The following is a 24,059-nucleotide window of genomic DNA, read 5'->3' on the forward strand; positions in this document are numbered from 1 at the left end:
TTTCTTTAATTCATTTAAGAACTACAGATAATTTCCCCTATGCTGTCCTTGGTTCATCGTTTGTAGGATTCTTATGATTTGACGAATAAAAATGGGGCCCTTCGGCTTCCTTTCCTACGCGTTCATTATATACCGGGTGTCGCAACTATAATGCACTAAGATTTAAAGATATGCAGATACCATGAAGCTGGACAGAACCAATATAATATTGTTTGCCGTCTCTTGGACATACTCTGATCAGTTCTTGCATTCCGCCTAATAACATTATTAGACTTAATTAATTAATCAACTTTGTCAATGAAAAACGAGTAGAGCAACATGAAAAACTCCCGATACAGCTTTTTGTTACTGAATACGTGCTGCATAAAAGCGTTTTTCCAAGCTTGAACGAAGCCCGCGAATATACGCAAAGTGCCTCGAGCGGCAGTCGCGCCGCAGTTTTGCTTGTATTCGCGGGCAGAGGCAGTTTCTCCCCTCATGAGGAAGTTTCTTGCCATGACTGGGTTCCCTTAAGGCGTTGGGGCGCTCGACGATTGCCATTTCCCAGTGTAGCCCCAGACAGAACATGCTGCAGAATACCACAACTATAAAGGGTGGAGAGTTGAGATTTTGTGACTACGCCCTCATAATTTCCAAGCAATAACCTGATTACACACTTGTTCTCTCAACGGTGGCATACTATTGCACAGTTTCTTGAATAGTGTAGAACTGTGTGCTATTTTCGAATGCTTGAAATTTTTTGCTTCTTATCACGGTTAGCTGAACACTCATTTTATTTTATTTATTTATTTATTTATTTATTTATTTATTTATTTATTTGTTTATTTATTTATTTATTTATTTATTTAGGTACTCTAAAGACCCTGAAGAGCATTACATAGGGGGGGGGGGGTGCAATACAACATCATTGTGTACAATGAAGGGCGACGGCCATCGCTGTCACAGTGCATAGAAGAATCTGCGTGAACAACATGAACGGGTTTGTCATGGCTCTGACGGATGACCATCTGGCGTGCTCACTGAGTTCTGGCAGCGAGTCATCCGCAGCAAAGTTCTGGCAGCACTTATCGCCAAAAAAGAAAGCTGCACCCAAACTCTGTATCGGTGATACTTTTTTTTTAACCGCCAGTACCGAAACTGCAGATGCGCTCAACCAATACTTCTGCTCAGTGTTTAAGCGTGACGACGGTATCCGTCCACAGTTCTCTAGCTATGAACACATTCTGCCAATTGGTGATAGCAGAATTACTGAGGAAGGTGTGTTAGCACTAATTATGCTTAACCTCGACGCTAAAAAATCGCCCGGAGCTGATGGAATCCCGAATGCGTTTCTTTTCCGGTACGCCGAATGGTGTTCAAAGTATTTAACCTTAATATTCGAGAAATAACTATCATGCGCGGAAGTACCAACCGACTGGAAGTACGCGAAAGTCATCCCCATACCAAAAACGACAAATCCGTCTCTCCTCACATCCTGCAGGCCAATATCTTTACTCTGCACATGCGCAAAAACCCTCGAACACGTAATTTTCAAGCACATTTCCACCTTTCTTAACGACAAAGCAATAATTGACGCAAGACAACATGGTTTCGGCGAGGTTTTTCTACCGTAACTCAGCTCGTACAAACAGTTCACGACTTAGCGACAGCTTTAGATAGACAAAGACAATTCAACTTAATATTTCTCGATTTTGAAAAAAAGCATTTGACCGCGTCTCTCACTCCAAATTACTGCTTAAAGTAAAACCCATTTTAAAGAACAACACCTTATTAAACTGGATTAAAGCATACCTTTCATTACGGAAACAATGTGTTAAAGTCAACGATGCAGCTTCGACACCCGCAACTGTAGACTCGGGCATTCCACAGGGATCAGTGTTAGGACCGCTCTTTCTTGTCTTTATCAACGACGTCATCAGTGACATACACGTCAAGATTAAGCTTTTTGCAAATGACTGCATTTTGTACAACGAAGTACGGAATTCAAATGATCAGGAAGCTTTAAAAACCTCGCTGTCTATAATACAAACATTGGTGCTCGAAATGGCAGATGACTATCAACCTAAAAAAGACTGTTGCAATGACCATTAGTCGCAAAAAGTATCCCTTAACATTTACTTATAGCATTAACAACCTGTCGTTATCTGTCGCGTCTACGTACAAATACTTGGGAGTAGTAATAAGTTCAGATCTTAGGTGGAATGAACATATAACATACATTTATACCAAAGCAATGAAGAAACTAGGCTTTTTCAGGCGATCAATAGGAAACGCTTTACCTGAAACAAAAGTTTTAGCATATAAAACATTCATTCGACCCATTCTAGACAAACTGCCATTTTTTTAGAACCCGCACACGAAAACCAACATCACTAAAATTGAGAAAGTCCAAGGAAAATCAGCTAGGTTTTTTTTTCAATTCGTACATCCCCAACATCTCTTCTAGAAGCTGCAGAACTGGAAAACCTCGCAATAAGGTGTTACCGGTACAGAATGAAAATTTTCCTTCTTATTCTATAACAAATGAATTAGGAATATATAAAACATTACATATTCTACTGGCCAGCTACCGCCGCACGCGCTCTTATCAGAACAAAAAGGTTAGACATTTTTCCCCCAGGACCAATGCATTTCAAAATACTTTTTTCCCGCGTACGATTTCCGAATGGAACGCATTACCCGCCACAACTGCTGACTGTCCAACAGTTTCGTCCTTTCATTCTGCACTTTGTGAATAAAACATAGCATTCATCCCACTTATCTACCAGTTAAACCATGATTGTTGAAAGGTTTCTTTGTGTTGTTTCTCATGCAGATTCTTGTTCAGTGTCTGCTATCTTGTTTGATCATATTTCATACTCGTGTTTTGTTTCAAATGCCTACTCCTGCCTAAAGCCTGGTAACAAGGCTGGCAGTACTGGTAAAATAAATAAAATAAGTAAAAATAAATATAGGAACACCTGAACAAACACGAAAAAAAAGATATGAATTGGGTAAAGGAAAACACCGTGGTAAAAAGGAAGTTTACCGACACAGTCAGAATGCTCTTCATAACTAAATCAGGTGCAACGCGAGACTGGACTGGAAAAACTTTTATTTAGGTCCTGCAGGACGCGTGCGCATAAATAATGAGAACACAAAAGGAAAAGAAAAAAAAAGACGCTGATACGAATCCCGGAAATGGTAAGTAGTAGTAATAGTAGTAGTAGTAGTAGTAGTAGTAGTAGTAGTAGTAGTAGTAGTAGTAGTAGTAGACATTTAATCTAGGTACAGTAATCTAATATAAAGGTTGACTGATACATTTAAATGTGCACGAGTAAAATCAGCAGGAAAAAAGTGGTCGCAGTTTCACCTGAAAGGCGAAGCATCAATTGCGATAGCAAATTTGTAGAGAGCTATACGGAGTAAATGATAGTAGCTTTATCAGCTGTATAAACTTGGACATGCAGCAGCACCGGCAACACGCAGAACTAATGTCGACGCCGTCGGCGTTTTGCCCGCGTTAGCACAAAATGCGTGCGGCGTTGCTGACTGTTGCCGGAGCCTCTGATATAAATAGGCACTGGGTGCCGCAGCTAAAAGTCACCTCCCCCCTCCCCGCCCCCACCGCCTTTAGCGCGTCGGAAGAAGGCGCGTTTGCTCTACATATATGGTGATTGCAAAGGAGGAAAGAGACGCCTACTTCTGCAGCCCTTAAGGAAGCACGGCGCAGAACGCGCGTTTGTTTTCCGCCGTGGGTTCACTCCCCGTGAAAGAGCGCGTCCCTCGCGCCCTTTCACTCGCACATACAGCGTTCGGCGGCGCGCGGCGACGATTTCATCTCCATTGACGTCATACGGAACCTCACGGCAACGGCGACGGCGACGCCGACGGCAGAAATCTGCTTTGGAGTGTCCATATAATTGCTATCGCAATAAAATAAAAAAACACCGCATATCCACGGGGTGAATGATGATGAGTGGGCGAAGCTCCGGAGGGAATCATCGGTAAACCGTGAATCTTCCGTGTAATTCGCCCAGTCTCGCCGCACTAAATCGAACGATTGACTTCCACCGATGACACGCGCCATATGTGACGTCATTCCTATTTTATAACAGCGCCCTTCATTATAATTGCACCATCTCCCGCTTAAGGGGACGCTAGCACAAACGCGTTAGAAACGTGCAGTACTCTCTAGTAAGGGGGAGAGGCCACAGCGTCTTACGCAGCCGTTTACACATGCCGGAATGTGCACCGCGTTTGCCGACGCCATCAGCGTTTATGAATACGGGGGTAAGGCGGAGAGGCCACAGCGTCTTACACCAGCTTCTTACACGGGCCATAACGCGCTAGCACAAACGCGTTAGAAACGCGCAGTCTTTCGTTAATATTGGGTATTTATTGTCATCGTGGTGCGTGTGTCCATGTGCGCTTCGTGGCGTAGTGGTTAGCGCTGCGCGTTCGGAAGCGAGGGGTTCCTGGTTCGATTCCGCGCTGCGGACACAACTTTCGGAATTTTTTTAAAAGTAGACGTGGCTACCCTACTACGACTTCTACTATTACATACTACAGAGGAGGGACAGACCCACACCCTAAGGAGCTTCGCCCCTAAAAGACACGTTATACAATATTCTAAGCAACACCTAAACATAAATACAGCCGTTATTCATGGAGATGCTCCAGAAGTTGTCCTTTGAAAACAAGCTGCCTCAGTGCAAGCGACAATATTTTGTGGTAAGTCGTTCCACTCGTTTATGGATTGCACTAAAGGTGAACATTGATACATTAGTGTACGAGAAAATATAGGTTGCACTTTATGTACATGACCCCGCCTGGATGAAATGCGATGTGCTGGTTTAATGCGATTAGTTGCAAATGTTGTCTCGCCGTAATACGCGTATAAATAATGAAAGAATGTTAAGCTAGAATACTTTACTTTGGGTGTGCAGAGCGGAAATATTGATGCGGCTTTTTAACAATGATACGCTCACATAGGGTGAATATGAGGAAAGTATGAATCTGACCGACTTACTCTGTACTGACTCGATGCGGTTCTGTAAAGTAACAGTACTTGGGTGCCATATCATCGATCCCTATTAAAACAAAGACCGGATGAGATATGTCTGAGCGTGAAGCTTCGTTTCTGAGTTGGCAGGATACAAACGACTTTTGAATAATCCAAATTTCTTAAATGTCTTTGTTTGTTATATATTCTATGTGTGTATGTCAAGTTAGATCTGTGGTTAAATAGACGCCCAGGTACTTGAAACCTTGCGCTCTGTCCATAGCTGTATTGTTCATTGCGTAAACGTTTAGAAGAGTATTAGTAAGTGTAAAAATGTAATAAGCTTTATTTTTCTACGTTAATCTCCATATGCCAACCTTACACCATTGGCTAAGTGGCAGTAGGTTCGTTTGTAAGCTAGTGACGTACTCGGGGGTAAATATGTGCCTGTAAAGAACGCAGTCGTCAGCAAAAAGTCTCATTTTAGAACCTATGTTATTTGTGATATCTTTAATACAAAGGAGAAAAAGCTAAGGTCCCAGAATTGGCCCCTGTGGTACTCCTGAGATGACATGCGTGGTTCAGAGATGTATGTTCCTTAATGAGAACTCGTTGATATTGGTTAGTTAAGAATTCGGCAATCCAACGGGTTGTGGTATAATCTAATCCTGGGTTATCGACCTTCATGACTAGTCGGTTATGCGCAACACGATCAAAAGCTTTTCTACAAATCAATGAATATTGCGTCTGCGTATGTTTGCTCATTCATGTATGTAGTCGTGAAGGTCAGTAACTAGTTCGAACAATTATGTATTACAAGATTTTTTGTGCCTGCATGAAGGCATGCTGACTGTCTAAAAGGTAATTATTTGTATTTAAATGAGTCATAATGTGCGAGAAAAGAATTTGTTCTAGAAGCTTGTTGCAAATACAGGTCAGTGATATCGGTCGGTAATTGTTAGGGCTTGTGCTATTTCTGGATTTCAATGTGGGAATGACATGTGCCATTCTCCAGTCATCGGGACTGGTCCCGCTCTCTAAGGACTGTTGAAAGATGAGCGACAGTAAAATGGATGAAACATGCACTGTCATTTTCAGAAGCTTAGTGTTGATCCCGTCAAGACCAGGGCTTGAATTGAGTGGCAGCCGCTCAATAGCACGGGCTACACCTGGTACTATTATGGTTACTTCTGCACATGGGTGACGAAGACCTGAATTAGTGCCCTCAAGAATAGACTGAAAGGCTAACTCATTAGGGAAATTTTCAGAAAAGTAATTATTAAAGACATCGGCTGTGGCTTCCGCGGGGACAGCGTTACCGCTTTCGTCGTTTATTAAAGGTAATGCGTGTTCGTGTTTAGGATTAATCACTCGCCAAAGTTTTCTAGGGTTGGTTTTTACCAAGTTAGATAACATATAATTAAAGACATTGTCTTTAGCCTCATTAATTGCTGTCTCGGTCGTAACGTGCGCATCTTTGTACTTTCGCCAATAACTGTCAGCGTTTGTTTTGTTCACTGTTCTATATGCTCTCTTTTTTCTATTACGAAATTTTTTAACACCTTGTGTGAACCACGGCGCATCTGTTCTGGTTTTAATGGTTATTTTAGCGATACAAGCAAGTTGAATTTCTTTCATTTTATCGCGGAAGACAATCCAGTTCTCATTTGTTGTGCGGATATTAAACGTGTCTTCGAACATGCGGGCAAACTCATCTAATATTCGGTTCATTTTAGAGGGGTCTGCTCTGGAATAGTTTAACATCTGTTTTGTGGCAGTAGCTTTTGCTTCAAGGAACAGCGGAAGTTTACAGTGAACGAATCTGTGGTCGCTAATTTCCTGGAGTACGTTTTTATGAGCTTTGTCTTTAGTATTTATGAATATCAAATCAAGAGAATATGTTCGCCTCTATTTTGTCGCCCTATTTTGTCTGCAGGTGCCGTATTATCGCGCTGGCAATGGCCGACCACCATTACGGATTCTGCTACACAAATGTCGGCTCTCCTGGGTGCTACCACGATTGAATTTGTTTCATCATCATCATCATCGTCAGCCTGTATTTATCTCCACTGCAGGGCGAAGGCCTCTCCCTGTGATCTCCAATTGCCCCGTCTTAGGCTAGCTAATTCCAACTTGCACCTGCAAATTTCCTGGCTTCACCACTCCACCTAGTTTTCTACTGTCCTCGACTGCACTTCCCTTCTCTTGGTATCCATACTGTAACTTTAATAGTCCACCGGTTATCCATCCTACGCATTACATGGCCTGCCCAGCTCCATTTTTTGCGGTCCTTTACTTGTTTTCGAGCTTCTTTGTTAGCCTCCAAGTTTCTGCCCCATATGTTAGCACCGGTAGACTGCAATGATTGAACACTTTTCTTTTCAATGAAAGTGGTAAGCTCCCAGTCAGTATTTGGAAATGCCTGTCGTGTACACTCAAACCCAATTTTATTCTTCTGTAAATATCTTTCTCATGATAAGGGTCCGCTTTAAGTAATTGACCTGAATAAACGCACTCCTTTACAGACTCTAGAGGCTGACTGGCGATCAGGAATTCTTGTTCCCTTGCCAGGCTACTTAACATTATCTTTGTCTTCTTCTGCATATTAATCTTCAACCCTACTATTACACTTTCTGGGTTAAGGTCCTCAATCATTTGCTCTAATTCGTCCCCATTGTTGTTGAATAGGTTAATGTCATCTGCAAACTGAAGGTTGCTAAAATATTCGCCGTTGATGTTCACTCCTAAGCCTTCCCAGTCTAAGAGCTTGGATACTTCTAAGCATGCAGTGCCATTGGCATTGGAGAGATTGTGTCTACTTGCTTGACCCCTTTCTTGATGGGTAACTTTCTACTTTTCTTGTGGAGAACCAAGGTACCTGTGGAATATTTGTGGATATTTGCCAAGATGTTCACGTATGTCTCTTGTACTCCTTGATTACGCAATGCCTGTATGACTTCTGCTATCGCTACTGAATCAAATGCATTTTCATAATTTATGAAAGCCATATAGAGAAGGTTGATTGTTACTCCGCAGATTTCTCTATTACCTGATTGATGACAATGGATATGATCCATCATAGAATATCCCTTCCTGAAGCCAGCCTGTTTTTTTGGTTGGCTGAAGTCAAGTGTTGCCCTGATTCTGTTGGAAATTATCTTGGTGAATATTTTACACAATACTGAAAGCAAGCTAATGGGTCTGTATAATTCTTCAATTTAACGTCTCCCTTCTTATGGATGAGTATAATGTTGGGGTTCTCCCAGCTTTCTGGCACACTTGAAGTCGTGAGGCATTGCGTATAAAGGGGCGCAAGTTTTTCAAGAATGATATCTCCTACATCTTTGATTAAAGTGGCTGCTATTCCATCTTCTCCGGCAGCTTTTCGCCTGGTCATGTCTATCAAGGCCCTTCTAACTTCATCTCTAGTTATAGAAGGAGCCTCTGCATTCTGTTCATCACTACTTCGAATGAAAGTAGCTTGGCTGCTCTGGGGACTCTCCGCTGCTTTTACTATGTAATCGAAATTGCTGATGATATTACCCTGCTAATCTTTAATTGGATACATTTTGCCTTGTCCTTTGCCAAGTTTTCTTCTAACTGATATCATGCTGCGTCCATATTTTACTGCTTCCTCAATGTTTTCCATGTTATAATTTCGGATATCTCTTACTTTCTTCTTGTTGATCAGTTTCGACAGTTCAGCGAATTCTATCGAATCACTTGAGTTTGACACTTCTGTGTTCTGCCGTTTCTTTATTAGGTCCTTTGTTACTTGGGAGAGCTTACCTACCGGTTGCCTTGGTGCATTACCTCCCACTTCAATTGCTGCTTCTGAGATCAGCCTAGTTACGGTTTCATTCATTACCTCTATGCTGTCTTCCTCTTCCTGTTCTAGAGCTGCATATTTGTTTGCGAGCACCAGCCTGAACTTGTCTGCTTTTACCCTCACTGTGTCTAGGCAGGTCAATACTTCAGAAGCTCATTGAAAGTGATTTATTTCAACGTCCAACAGCTGCCGTTGTAGTAGTTCATGTATCTCCTATCATTTTATGCGCTCAGTTGTTTTCACTCACATGTAATCTTCAAAAGCCTTATGCAAATGCATTACCCAACACACCTGAATATGCATTTAATTACAACTTGTCGAAAAACTGAGAAGAATTATGAAAAATGCTCTTGGGCGAATGAAAGCCAGATTTCGCTGTGTTATGAAACGCATGGAATGCAGGTCTCGACACTGCCAGATAGGTTATTATGGTATGCTGTGTTTTGCACAGTGCTATGTGAGGAATTCGATGAGCGAGTACAGCAGAAATGGGGCCAAGAGGTAGCAATGTGGGATATCACCCACGGATAGCCTTCTCATAGTTCAGAATCATGCGCTGGTAGTGGTCAAGCGATGAGGGCAGCACTGACAAAGCAAAAAGCCAGCAGCCAGCCCATCTCATTGACATCTAGGCTAGACTGGCCTGCTAAACCTCCTTATGTGTTCTATACTACGACAGACACCTCGCTTGTATCAACATAGGCAGTCGCTATTTAACACGTCATTATCGCTATTATTTCTTTCCTCTTGTAGCTTTTTTTTTAAATTTCTTTAGATGTAGAGTCACAGATGGAAGTCTGTACCTGACTAGTTCTACTTTAATGAAGTTGTTGTGCGAAGGTCGTACCGTTGTTTTCGCAACTTTGTGCATGGACACAGTATCTAGCTGTGGCCTCCTTGCCTGTAAAAACAGAGAGAGCATTTCCTGTTTCATGCAGAATGCTGAGTCAAGGCTGTCGCGCAAGCTTGCATTTAATTTGGACTGTAATTAGTAGATTTAAGCGACCACTATACATGCCTCGCAAGTCAGAACTGACATTCACAAGATCTGGTAGTGGCAATTATGAAACCATGAACACTTATAGAAAACAGTGAACCTCTGCACTGTAGTTGAATTACTGAATATGTCGATTTCGTTGCATATAGTATTTCCGTTGTCTTCCATTCTGGGTCTCGCTCACTCGTCAATTTATAGCAATTGATTATTGAATGAACTACTTCATCGTGAAAGGTCGCGACTCACAAGTGGTTTGAAGAAAATTCACTGCTTTCAACAACGAAATTTATTAACCTTCTTAATAATTAATTAATTAGTACCGTCTTAAAGGCCTTCGGAGCTTGAAGTTATTGAAATAAGTAAATAAATAAGAGCACACACTCAGATTATCTTCTAAAGGGAAGAACAATCCTTCTGGAAAACAATGAGCCGAGAGTCTCGCTTCCCAGCTTCGCGCAACTTGAGCTGCCTTTTGTATAGTTGCAGCTCTTGTGTCTTTAAATCATGTCAACTTGTCCGAAACGTCTTTTTTTCTTGAACTATATCGCCTAGCACGCCGTCACTGCTTCTTTTTTTTTCACCTGCAGCTGTTATGGCAGGGGAACAGCGCCTTGGAGAAGGCTAGCCTGGCGCGGCCTGTTTGGGGCATGTCTGGCTTCTGAACGGCTGGCCAACCTGATGGTCCAACGCTGATGTACAGTGATCCACTGTTTCTTTTTTCATTTCTAGGTGGTTCCAGGCTGGAAACTTTGCTCAAACGGAGCGTCGCATATTGTCCACAACTCGAGCTCCTCGCACGGACTGCCCAGTCTCCATGCTTCGGACAATCTGTAAAAGGTGTCAAAGGCATTGCTGACATGAAGATATGCAGTTACAGATACTGAATGTACACTCTATGGTCGTAAGAACCTAGGTGACACTTTGAACAGCCTGATACAATTCATCCTAGGGTGTTGAAAGGATCCGTGCATGCCTACCTCAGAGACTGACAACTCTCCACAGCTGCGTTCAACAGCAAGACTGACATCATCTGCTGGCAATATGCCCGGGAGTTTGTGTAACTTCGAACAAAATTTCCATGAAACTCCTCTGGACCCTGTCATTCTGTTCTTCAGTGTGCGATCTAGTCCGCAAAAAATGAAAATGACATTCATAAACTATGACAGAAGCCATAAAGCAAACTAGTCGGCATATCTATGTGTACACTGACATTAGAAAAAAAATTAGCTGCCATAGATGCTGCGGGCGTTATATGGGCGCTGGCGCTTTCGAACTATTTAGAAAAGCAAAGAGCTTTCTTTACGTCTTCTCCCTACTTTCCGGGCGCCCGTTATATTAGAGTGCCCTGCTTTCTTTTCGCAGCGCACGTCGCTACTAAGGGACTATAGCTATACTTTGACTGCAGTCTACGACCTTTGGTCATTGCCTGTATCCGAGTGGCGGTGCATCTCGACGCGACCTAGGCTCAGCGCACCCGGATTACTTTTCTACAAGAACCTTGTAGAAAAGTAAAGACTCGCACCAACGTGAAACGTTCGTGCGAATCTTTGCAAGGGATGAAATATTTTGTAGCTAACTTCGTTTTTGTATTTTTACGTCTTTCTGTAATTAGTGCGACCTGCGTCTTCTTTTTTTTCTGTTCTTGGTTGCATGTTTGGTTCCGAGTGTTGTTGTTGCTTAGAACATGGCATACCATCTTGCCGTTTCTCTCTTCTTCTGACCTTCAACTTCCTTTCCTATCCCCTCCTTCCCAAAGATTAGGCATGCTTTGTGCCCCTCTGGGTGGTAGTTGCCAGCCTGCTCCTTCCTTATTTCCCTGTGTGTGTGTAGGTGTGCTTTCATATCAAATGAATAAAGAATAAATATAGAGCACCAGGCCGATATCTACAATAGACTTGTTGATGTACGACACCGACTTAAAAAGGCAGCCACATGCACTGTACTCATCAAACAGCGTAATAAGTAAAACAAATTAATTACGTCTTTAATATTGGTGGATTCAAAACAAAAGGACCTTCTTTGCGCGCAAGCTAAACGTTATCCGGCTTCTGCAGCGATTAGGTCTAAATTCAAAGAAGCAAGAAATAGAGCAAATCCGATGATTGGTCTCGCTAAACGAATTCATTTACGGGATGAATGCAAATCCGCTGAAGGCAGACACCAGAAAAACATGGTTTTGAATAAATAACTTTACAAGCGCTAATAAGCATGATAATCGCGAATGTCATTTCAATTTCTTATTTTGGTACATATGGCCGTACTCATGCTAACGGTTAAAGAACGTACCCCATGTGGTCCAAATTATTCCGGAGTCCCCTACTACGGCGTGCCTCATATCAGATAGTGATTTTGGCACGTAAAACTGTATAATTTAATTTTATTCTTGCTAATGATATTGATACGTTCCTCTATCAAATGTCAAGTAACGCATCACGGCTTCCACCGTCGTGTACTTTGCACGATAGTACATTAGAATCTGCGCATTTACTTTTGCTAGCCGAAGACGAGCCTAAGGATACTTATCTTTACCTTAAGGTGTAATAAATCACCAGATATTGATCGTGCTTATGTAAAGACCTGCGCGCCATCTTTGCTGTCATAAAAGATTTTTAACAATATATTTCAATTTGTGTGGGCCCTCTAAATATGAAAACCTCTTGGGTTAGTCGAGTTTTTAAGGGAGGAACAGGTAATAGAACATAAAAGAATCGCACAATATCTGCGTTGCCCTTTTTAGCTCAAGCATTAGAGAAACATTTATAGCTGACAATGGCAAGTTTCTAGGATAAACACAGAGTTTTGTCCCCTTCTCCAGCACGGTTTCATTCACGGAAAAGGTACGCAAGTGCTTCTCGAAGACCTCTCTGATCTGTTAAACTGATCTTTAGAACTAAATAAAGTTGTATGCGCAATCCTTCTTGACGCCAGCAAGGCATTCGACAGCGTGAGTCACGACATCTTGTTCACCAAGCTTTCCTTTTTAGGTTTTCGTGGCATATGCTTGACTCTCCTGAAAAACATTTTGCATCACAGCGCCAGCATGTTTCACCCAGGCTGTCCAAGAGCAACTTCTTAACAAAATCCGGTGTCCCCCAATGCATTATACTCAGTCCACTCTTACATAATATTTATGTGAATGACTTTCCTGGTATGGTTTCTGTTGGATTGTATCAGTACGCATATGATGCTGTCATTGTAGCTCAGTCAACCAACTATATGCATGTTATTACTTCTTTAGAAGCAGCGACAGTTAGAGTTATGAACTGGTTCTCTGCTAATTTAATCAAGATTCATACGTCTAAGACAAAAATAATTTGTTTCCCAATCCTCTGAAAAATTTAGACATCGATGGATAATTAGCACAAATGGAAATTTGTTATAAACAATTCGAAGTGTTCTCAATGCCTGTGTAAACTTTTAAATTACGCAGTTTCTGTAAAATGCCTTGGTTTGTACTTCGACAGTGGTCCTTCCTGGAACTCGCATTTATATTATGTATGTAAACGACTTCGCGCGATTTCATGTGTGTTGTACACTATCAGATACTATATGCCCCTCTCTCATCTAATAGTTGTTATACATGCTTCGGGCTATAGGGTGTTAAAGTACGGTATATAGTGGTATAAGGTCATTGCATGATTTGTTGGCAGACTAGGTTCAACCCTATTCTTTGCTGCATCTTTAAAAATCAGCTAAAGTATAAACCTTACTGGCAAAAGTAATGTCTCCGAAACCTTATTTATGCCGAACTTTTATGACCTACCGAAGGAAACTCTTGTGCTAAGACATTTCTGGGAAAGTTAACGGTGACGTACTTTCCCTCGCAATGTCTGCGGCCTAAAGATCCTTACCTCGTACCCAAGTGTTCCAGTTACTTTTGTGCTTCAATGCATAAAACAGCGTTTTCTTCAGAAAGGTAACTGGAACGCCCATGCATTTCGTCGGACACTTTGAAAATTCATATCTTGGAAGTGGCTGAGTCCTGAGAATTCGTTCCAAGTGGATACGCCTTGCGAACTCAGTGGCTATAATTCGTAGATTGAAAGATGTGCCGTAAAATAAATCAAAGTTAATTAGCGTAATTATGGTAATTATTCAAGTAGGCATTTTGATTTTTCGTGGAAGTAATGGCTGCCTCAACGAGTAGTTTAAATCAAGGATTGTAATTGTGCTACCTGCCACAGGCAATTTTTAAACATTTGTTGCAGCTAAAATGAAACATCCTGTATAACTAATATTGCTTCGCCTTTCCAGTGAAACTTCGTCATCCTTTTTTAAAGTTTTTTTTTTGTGTAAGTCCGAGTATCCGCATGACTGCTACTGATTCTGATTTCGAGTGACTCCGGCTTGGTTTCATTTCGGTTACGGAGCGAATTCTCTCTCTCTTTCTCTCTCTCTCTCTCTATATATATATATATATATATATATGACCTCTGCATGCAAGTGGCGATGTTACCATACCTATTGAATGTTGTAAATTATTAGAAGAGTTTTTTTATGAGTCATTAGCATTGCCTACTACAAAGCGAAGCAATACTGAGACACATTATTCGCGTGCATTTCAGGCGCCATTGATGAAATACTCTGCTGAAGGGGTGACTGAAGTCTGCCTGTTTTTCACAGGATCTATAAAAGAACGCAAACCAATTTGAAGCGAGGTGAAATTGAGCATTTCATTCTCTAGGCATAGGCTATCTCTACCATTAGAAATTATTGTTAGCTGACTATCTCCTTTTTTAGAAATATAATACGTCTTGTCCTGTGTATATACAGATATATTGGGCCTGCGCATGGTGTTCACTGCGGAAATTAAAAACAAATATTGAAGTCAGAAAATATGGATGAGGTAGCCGCCGCTGTTCTTCTAATGCACTTTTCCTCCTATTGTCAGTATTTGCAGAAATATAGCGAAAGTCTTGTGGGATGTCTCGTCTGCTGCAGGACGAATCCCAACATAAAAACGTAACAACTGTTTGTTCCATTAGCAATGGCAGCGGACGAGCATACCGACGCTATGCTCGTTTCGGTAGTGAAAGAAAAAAAATTGGAGGACGCTTAAGCTTCGCCTTTAAGAGTAGACTGCGACAGCATTAGCGGGACCCGTTCGCATATGGCAAGTAGGCTTCATTCACTGCAACACTGAACGAGGGAAAGCCAGCTTACAAAGACCAAGCTTCCCCTAAAGTCGGCTTCACTTTTAAACTGAAATACATTGCTGGAAAGACGTTTTTCCAGGGGCAATATAAGCGGTCTTACATTAAAATGTGAAGGCCCTAGCATCTTTTTTTATTATTTTATTGTTTGCTATGGCCCCGACGCGCACACGTCTGGTAGAAATCCTGGAAAAGGGGTTTGTGTTTGAGTTTCCTCGTAGCAGAATCAGGTTTTCTCGTACATTCAAATTTCAATCCGACGCCGATTGGTAAACAATCCGACAGCGAATCTGACGCCGAATGTTTCTGACGGATTTCACTGTGAGAAATTTAATTTTTGTTCACCAAACCTTGCACCACGTGGAGGGCCTGCGCGGTCGATGTGGTTGGATGATTTTTTCCGCCACCCGCGATCACACCGGTTGCCGACGCCGGATTTTCCGCGGCACGGGGCCCTAAACGCTATCGCGCTAGAAGGTGGGCAGCCTGTTTCTGTAGCCACCGTCGGTGACGCATACCTCGGGTGACGCTGCGGTGGCGCTGTGTTTTATCGGAAACGCAGTGCAGCGTGTAGCCGTTGTTACGCTGGGCTGGATTATAACGAGGCGGAGGCTGCGCGGAAGTATGCGCAGAGTGTGTCGCCACAGCGTGAATTAAAAACCGTGCATGTCCGCGCCAACAATGATGCAGTAAACTTGTAGCCACAATAAAGTTTTAACTAAAAAGGCAGAAGCAGGTAAAAAAAAAATAACCTCAAATGACGTGGGTAACAGAACTCTGTTAATGACACCCCCCCTCGGAAAACTTCGAAGGGCCTCGGGCCCCGGAGCCCTCCCGTAGGCGGCGCTTACGACTCGATGCCATTAGAGTCCCTATATAAGAAAAGTACCGCCATCCTTTGATCAACGCCGCTTCTCTCTCTCCTGCATCTCTGATTGGAGGTTGATAGCGCGCGCTTTTCACTTCTTTATATATATTTTTTTCCGCCTCAGAGCCATGTTCAAAGTCCTCTGCGCAGCTACAGTTGCCGGCGGCGGCGGCGGCGGCGCGCGCGCTCACTTCTTACGGCCTTCGCATCGGGGCTAGTTGATGCCTATCGCCGCTGCTTGGAGGTGGGCGCTGCGACCCCACCCTGCTTAAAGCCCCTTGATGTTAGAAAGTAGCGACACTCTCCCCCGCGCGCGCGCTTTCCTTCTCAATTCTCCTCGGATTTCTCCCCCTCACCGGGCCGGCGCGGCGCTAAACCCTCCAGTGGCTCGCTGCAGCCGCATTAGAATCAGTGCGCGCGCTTGTTTATTCGGCCCTTTGAAGCGTTGTATGGGAATTTATCCCTTGTGAAACTGTCATGACGAAAGTACGTTTCCGATAGAACGTCGTGACATTTTTTTTTTGTGGACGCTTCGATAAATACAAGCGGAAGCGCTCCGAAAAAAAAAAATGAGTACCAAGCAGTGGCTGAGCTGTTTACCTCTACGTCGCCACTTGGGTAGTCCGTAACGCGGAGGTGTATTGGGTGCATACAATATAAGCAGCGTAGAGTATAAACGAGAATTTGGTTCACAATCTTCGCTCTTAAAAGGCTCAGAGAAGGTAACCAAAAAGAAATGTGATAGTTTACTTAAAGTGAATTCGCCAAAATGAGTGGGCCAAAAGCCTTTGTACCAATGCCACTGTGCGAAATACGTGCTGTGTTTGCGAAACAGCCAACATAGAACTTTACACACGCGCCTGTATTCCGTCACTATAAAACGACGAGAAATTACATTCCATCACCTCTGGGAGTAACCTAAGTCTCTCTCTCAAAAAAAAAAAAAGGCTGATTGCTTACACGGAAACTGCTAAGACTGGCACTTGATAATTAACTTACAGACTTCAAGATGTCAAGTTTATCAGAATTGAGGGTGATTATCAGAAGCGCGTGGCTTGTACTTAATGAGCATGCGCGAATAATACATAATACATAATACCACTTATCTACCTATATATTGCGGTTCATGCCGTCGCAACATAAAGTACATAAAGAAAAAAATGCTCGCAGTATTGAAACTTTGCAAAGATACAATAAGCACGCAATAAGAGTAAAATAGTTCCTTGGCTTCACAAGTATCAGGCGCAAGGATCACACGCCCACACACACGCGCGCACACACATACATGCACACACGCACGCACATACACAAACATGCACACAACTACAAAATATGAGTTACAGGCATTAACTCACATATTACATACATTTGAAAACTAACGCACGTGCGAAAACACAAAAAGCTTTGTCACGGCTCGAAGAGTCAACGAAAATTTCAGCCGACTCACTTAAAAAAAAAGTATATGCACAGTTATCGGTGCTCTGTATTAAACTGAACGAAGAGTCCGGCTATGCGAAGAGCATTAAAATCTCCATGCAACTTCATCCACAAATATGAGGAAAGCTGCAACATTCACCTCGCAAAGAACGGCGTGCTTAGAAGGGGCGAAATCCCTTCTACCGATGTTATGGAGCCACTGCTTCCGACGCAGGGCATTCCGTTCACCTTGGGGGATATAAAATAAGGCTTCCCCTTTCTCTTGCCTGCTGCTGCATTGAAACGCGCAGCAGCAAGGCATTTTCACGGAGAACGAATCTCAGATTCCTACGAAAGGATGGAAAAACTTGGGAAACACACGTTCGGAGCGGCAGGGCGACCACCACTTGGACTGCTCATGGCGAGCAGGGGAAACTAAAGGCGCGCGAAAGCAAGTTTCGCGCCGTTTTCGTGACGTCAGGGTCACCTGACGGGGTAGTCTCGAGCGCCGCAACCTTCAGCGTGGCGGATGCGCTGCCTCCGCGAAAGAGGGGGAGAAAAAGAGGAGGTTGACCGCGCCGGCGAGGGTGTTGCGGCGTAGATCAAAGCGTGTCGCTACTTTCTAACATCAAGGGGCTTTAACCCTGCTTAAAGCAAAGTAGCGACACTCTCCTCCATGCGCGCGCTTTCCTCCTCAATTCTCCTCGCCCGCCGGCTGCGCGCACTGCGCACGGCACACTATTGCGCCTGGACTCCCGCGGACGGGCCGCAGAATTCGATGGAGGCGCATTATTTTAGGCCAGTTGCGCGCCCCAGTGGCGTAGAATATCTTGAAAAATGGTGTAACAGCATGGAGAATGCTGAAGGCAACGTTTACAAGGAGGTTGGTTTTATCTTAAAGCCGTATGAATGACACACACTGATGTAAAAGGAGCTTTGAGGCGAGTTCTATACTCCAGTTATTTTTTCCGCCATGGTGCACACGATACGCTGCTTTACTTTTTGCATCTGATCTAGTATTGCTTGTGGCAGATCGCTCTATGTTTGGCAGTTTTTTCTTGTATGTGCGCGCATGTGCACCGCAGGTATTATATTCAGCGTGCCTTCTTATAATGAATTACTGGCGAGAGCATCGTCCATCCATGTGTTTGTCTCAATGTCAAAGTAGCTTTTGCGCTGTGGTTTCTGCATTGAGTAGGACGGTTGCGCAATTTCAGTGCGATGAAACGGTGCCGGCAGCCACTCATCACCCACAATAACAGAATCTGAGGAAAGGTATTTACAGATTATTCTTTAGGCGTCGGTGTCAGTGAAGCTTAAAAAATAATCGGTATACCTATGGGAGAAGGCATTCTATATTTTTAGGCAAAAGAAACGCCTCTGGAAAAGGCATTTTGATAGTTCACACCAACATACCGTTAAATTGTGTAGTAGGCGGATAGTTAAAATTATGATTTTGATTAGACATCAGAAAAACATTTATCACACAAGAAACAAAAAGAATGGTCAGTAAGATGCTTTATTTTCGTTCACGGACAAAAAACGTTATTTGACAAGATACAGATAACGTAGAAGAGTATCATATACTATTCAGAATGGGAAACAATGCTAGTGTACAAATATGCCATTTCCGATTGAATAAGAGTTGACGACGTGCGAGGTGATGGAGTCCCAGCAGAATATTCAGCATTCTGAGGAGAACCCCATTTTTATGCAACGTACAAATTGCCGCAGCAAAAACACTAATGAGCCGGCCGGAAGAATTGAAAAAAATGCAGCATTAGGGGATGCTTTGATACGAGCAATAAGGAAGGCGCCTTACCTCGCAAACAACACTGTTCCTTGTCGGAACAAAGTTCTTCCGGCCAATGTTCTGCAGCCACTGCTTCTTGCGCAAGGCATCAGCTTTCCTTGCGGTATCGTAAAAACTGCATAGCCATCATCACGCTTCTTGCTGCAGTTATTGCGCAGCAGCACGGCATAGCGCCAGCAGAGTGCACGAAACAGCGTGCAATGTTAGCATACGACGTTCTCTATACGCCGAGCCAGCCGAGCTGAGGCGCAAAATGGCGCGAACGAAAAAGCAAAACACAAGCAAAACGTAAGCTCCGCTCGCTTCCAAGGGCAACGGCAGGGAGACCAATCATCGTGCAGGAAAACGGTCGCAAGACCGTCTGCCGCGGAGGAGATTCGCGAGGGGCGAGGAGGAGGCGAGGAGGTCGCGCGCCGGCGGCAGAGTACAAAGAGTGGCGGTACTTTCCTACATCAAGGGACTTTAACCCTGCTTAACCCTGCTCAGCTGCTCCCAGCCGATCTGTGCAGTGAGCGCAACGCTGGAAGATTGGGTGCATTCAAGAACCGTGCATTCAAGAACAAGTCGCCTAATTGTAGAGGACGCGTAAATGGTTCATCTAGGCTTCTTATAAATGGAGGAAGTGTAACTGTATTAATACATCGAGCTTCTTTAAGTTCACTGGGGATGCATGCGCCGGGAGAACAGCTCTCCGCCATCAAATGCATTTTGAGGAATGAAAATAAATATTTATTGCTCGTATGCACTTACAATGGTTGCCATACGTTGAGGCGAAAACTCTTGCGGACACAGTAGCTCACAAATGTGCCTTATTCACAATTACAATCTAAAGTGTTTCCTTGGCGGCTTGTGTACGTAGGCCGAAGGCTTGTAGTTTTCGTCAGTCAGTTGGTTTGACAAATTTACAAGGAGTATTCTCAGAAACTTCTCGGCAATTAGATTTGCGGATTGTATCGCATGACAGTCGTCAACACCTTCAGGGCAGCTCAAGATGGGAGCGCGTTGTAAATAGGGCTGGACTGCTCTTTCGAGTGCTTCTAGTACATTCCTGCGTGGCAGGTGTTCAAGGCTTTATCGAAAAAAAAACCGCTATTATTTATTTATTTTTATTTTATAAATACTGCAATCACCATGCGGTGATTTTAGCTGGGTGGTACAAGCATAACGAATACATTGGTATGTACAGAAAATGCACATGTTAATAAAGAAAAGTGTTATTTGAATAAATACAAAGCGTACAGATTGGGCACACGCAACGTTACACTAAAGAAGTAAAGCACTGTCACTGCATACATAGCACAAACAAAACAATGCCACTGTAAACACGATAAAAAAGAAGTTAATGTTGGCGCAGAGACGACGTCATTTTTTAGCTGGTTCCAGTCCACTATTGTGCGCGGAAAAAAAAGTATACTTAAAAGAGTTGCTGCGTGAGGAAAAAGGAGTTATAGTGAAAATATGTATTTTCCGAGTAGCTTTCCGGAGGAGAAGGCTACGATTTTGTCCATCTTATAATTCCCCTTTATTAGTTGATGCTATCTTGTCCAAAAGCGCTAGAAACTCGGGCTAGAAACTCATTGCTTGGGAACTGGTGAAAAGAAACACCGGGTGTTTTCCCAAAACGGGACTTGCAATACGGAAGACAGCAATACACCATCACACAGCAGTTATATAATGATGTGCAATGAACGGCGCCAAGTCTTGGCTGTGGCAGCGCATACTAAAGGCTGTACGACCGTCTTCAGGAGCCCACAAATTACTGCATACTGAACAACACTGACAGAGCACCGAATAAAATGCGCGGGAAAACGATCGTGCGAGCGCGAAGGCAAGCGCATGTACGCGGAGCAGGGGAGGGTGTAAAGCCCCTTGATGTTAGAAAGTAGCGACACGCTTTGACCTACGCCGCAACACCCTCGCCGACGCGGTCAACCTCCTCTTTTTCTCCCCCTCTTTCGCGGAGGCAGCGCATCCGCCACGCTGAATGGCTGCGGCGCGCGAGACTACCCCGTCAGGTGACCCTGACGTCACAAAAACGGCACGAAACTTGCTTTCGCGCGCCTTTAGTTTCTCCCGCCCGCCATGCGCAGTCCAACTGGTGGTCGCCCTGCCGCTCCGAACGTGTGTTTCCCAAGTTTTTCCATCCTTTTGTAGGAATCTGAGATTCGTTCTCCGTGAAAATGCCTTGCTGCTGCGCGTTTCAATGCAGCAGCAGGCCAGAGAAAGGGCAAGCCTTATTTTACATCCCCCGAGGTGAACGGAATGTCGTGCGTCGGAAGCAGTGGCTCCATAACATCGGGAGAAGGGATTTCGCCCCTTCTAAGCACGCCGTTCTTTACGAGGTGAATGTTGCAGCTTTCCTCATATTTGTGGATGAAGTTGCATGGCGATTTTAATGCTCTTCGCATAGCCGGACTCTTCGTTCAGTTCAATACAGAGCACCGATAACTGTGCATATAGTTTTTTTTGAGTGAGTCGGCTGAAATTTTCGTTGACTCTTCGAGCCGTGACAAAGCTTTTTGTGTTTTCGCGCATGCGTTAGTTTTCAAATGTATGTAATTTGTGAGTTAATGCCTGTAACTCATATTTTGTAGTTGTGTGCGTGTGTGTGTGCGTGTTTGTGTATGTGCGAGCGTGTGTGCGTGTATGTGTGTGCATGTATGTGTGTGCGCGTGTGATCCTTGCGCCTGATACTTGTGAAGCCAAGGAACTATTTTACTCTTATTGCGTGGTTATTGTATCTTTGCAAAGTTTCAATACTGTGAGCATTTTTTTTCTTTACGTTCTTTATGTTGCGAAGGCATGAACCGCAATATATAGGTAGATAAGTGGTATTATGTATTATGTATTATTCGCGCATGCTCATTAAGTACAAGCCACGCGCTTCTGATAATCTCCCTCAATTCGATAAACTTGACATCTTGAAGTCTGTAAGTTAATTATCAAGTGCCAGTCTTAGCAGTTTCCGTGTAAGCAATCAGCCTTTTTTTTTCTTGAGAGAGACTTAGGTTACTCCCAGGGGTGATGGAATGTAATTTCTCGTCGTTTCATAGTGACGGAATACACAGGCGCGTGTGTAAGTTTTATGTTGGCTGTTTCGCAAACACAGCACGTATTTTGCACAGTGGCATTGGTACAAAGGCTTTTGGCCCACTCATTTTGGCGAATTCACTTTAAGTAAACTGTCCCATTTCTTCTTGGTTACCTTCTCTGAGCCTTTTAAGAGCGAAGATTGTGAACCAATTCTCGTTTATACTCAACGCTGCTTATATTGTATGCACCCAATACACCTCCGCGTTACGGACAACCCAAGTGGCGATGTAGAGGTAAACAGCTCAGCCACTGCTTGGTACTCATTTTTTCGGAGCGCTTCCGCTTGTATTTATCGAAGCGTCCTAAAAAAAATGTCACGACGTTCTATCGGAAACGTACTTTCGTCATGACAGTTTCACAAGGAATAAATTCCCATACAACGCTTCGAAGGGCCGAATAAACAAGCGCGCGCATTTATTCTAATGCGGCTGCAGTGAGCCACTGGAGGGTTCAGCGCCGCGCCGGCCCGGTGAGGGGGAGAAATCCGAGGAGAATTGAGAAGGAAAGCGCGCGCGCGGGGGAGAGTGTCGCTACTTTCTAACATCAAGGGGCTTTAGGAGGGTGCTGGTCGCAGCGCCCCTACCGCCGTCAGGTGGCGAAACGTGCTGAGAAACTCTCCCATTGTTTCCCCGACGGGTGAGAAGGCCGTAAGAAGCGAGCACGCGCGCCAGTCGAGCCCGGCCGAGGCCGGGCCTGAAAGCTTCAACGTAGACTTTCTAGGTGCGCCACCATCGACTCGGCTTTCGCAAGCAAAAAGTTCAGAAAAAAGCAAGCGCTTTAGGAGAGGAGGCGGGGAAGGAAAGAGTAGATGGCGGTACTTTTCTTATATAGGGATTTTAGATGCCATGAAGGTGACATGCCTCTTACAAGCGGCGACTTTTCTCAGGAGCATACGCACGAAAATACGTTTTCTGGTTCATCAAGTCTTTAAAACCACAGTGCGAAATCGCACAACCGTCATGTGCGCTTTCGACCTGTCATCTGCATCACATTCCAGTGCTCAGTTAGTGCTGCCGTTTGCGGCAATGGTTGTCAACCCGCTGCTGGCGCCTTACGAAGGCCGCACAGTGTCTTTACGCACCAAAAACAGGAACACCATCATCATCATAATTTTTCTAGGCAACGTCGGATGGAATCAGAATCGAGGAAGCAAGACTGCTTCTCCGCATTGCAGCTATAGGTGATAGACCCGCAGCGTTTGCACGCACGGATAGCAGCACCTTATTAGGTTTCATGAGAGTCTCGATAAAAAAAAAACGCGAACGCAGCTAACGCCGTGAATATGGCGTGTTTCTTGATAAGCACCTGTAAGTCTGAACATACGAGTACATTCTGCTTTACGGCTCTCAACAAGAAGCACCGTCTCTCTTTAACGACCTGCATGGCATTACAAAACGTACGCAGGACAGCATCTAGTGCGATGACGCCAAAGACAGACTGCTTTTATGCCAACAAAACACGCAACATTTTTTGCCATAATGCGGCCTGTGTGGCTCCCAGAGAAGTTGGTTGGTGACTTTGCTAGTTTTGAGTTATGCAGCCATGTCTTAAAGCAACAAACGACTTAACCCTTTTAGACGCCGTGTACAGATTTGTGTACGCCAAGACAATGTGTCAACAGAAAAAGCATTGACGAGAGTAATGGTATTGAATATGTGTCGCATGCATCTTGAAACTATTCTGATTGCAATCTTGTTGCAAGTTTGAATAACAGGCTCAAAATGTTCTAGTATAACGTTTGGGAAGATAGACGGTTGTGTGCACTTGCTCGGTGCGAATATGTCGTTGTATGTAGTGGGTTCACTCCTTCCATGGTTTTTCAGTGTGTTTCAGCAAGCATAATTTTGAAATGTCTAGATAGGTGCTTCTCAAGCCTGCTAGACATGAAATAGTTGTTCTTATATGT

Source organism: Dermacentor silvarum, chromosome 4 (assembly GCF_013339745.2).
Source record: "Dermacentor silvarum isolate Dsil-2018 chromosome 4, BIME_Dsil_1.4, whole genome shotgun sequence".
Taxonomy (NCBI): domain Eukaryota; kingdom Metazoa; phylum Arthropoda; class Arachnida; order Ixodida; family Ixodidae; genus Dermacentor; species Dermacentor silvarum.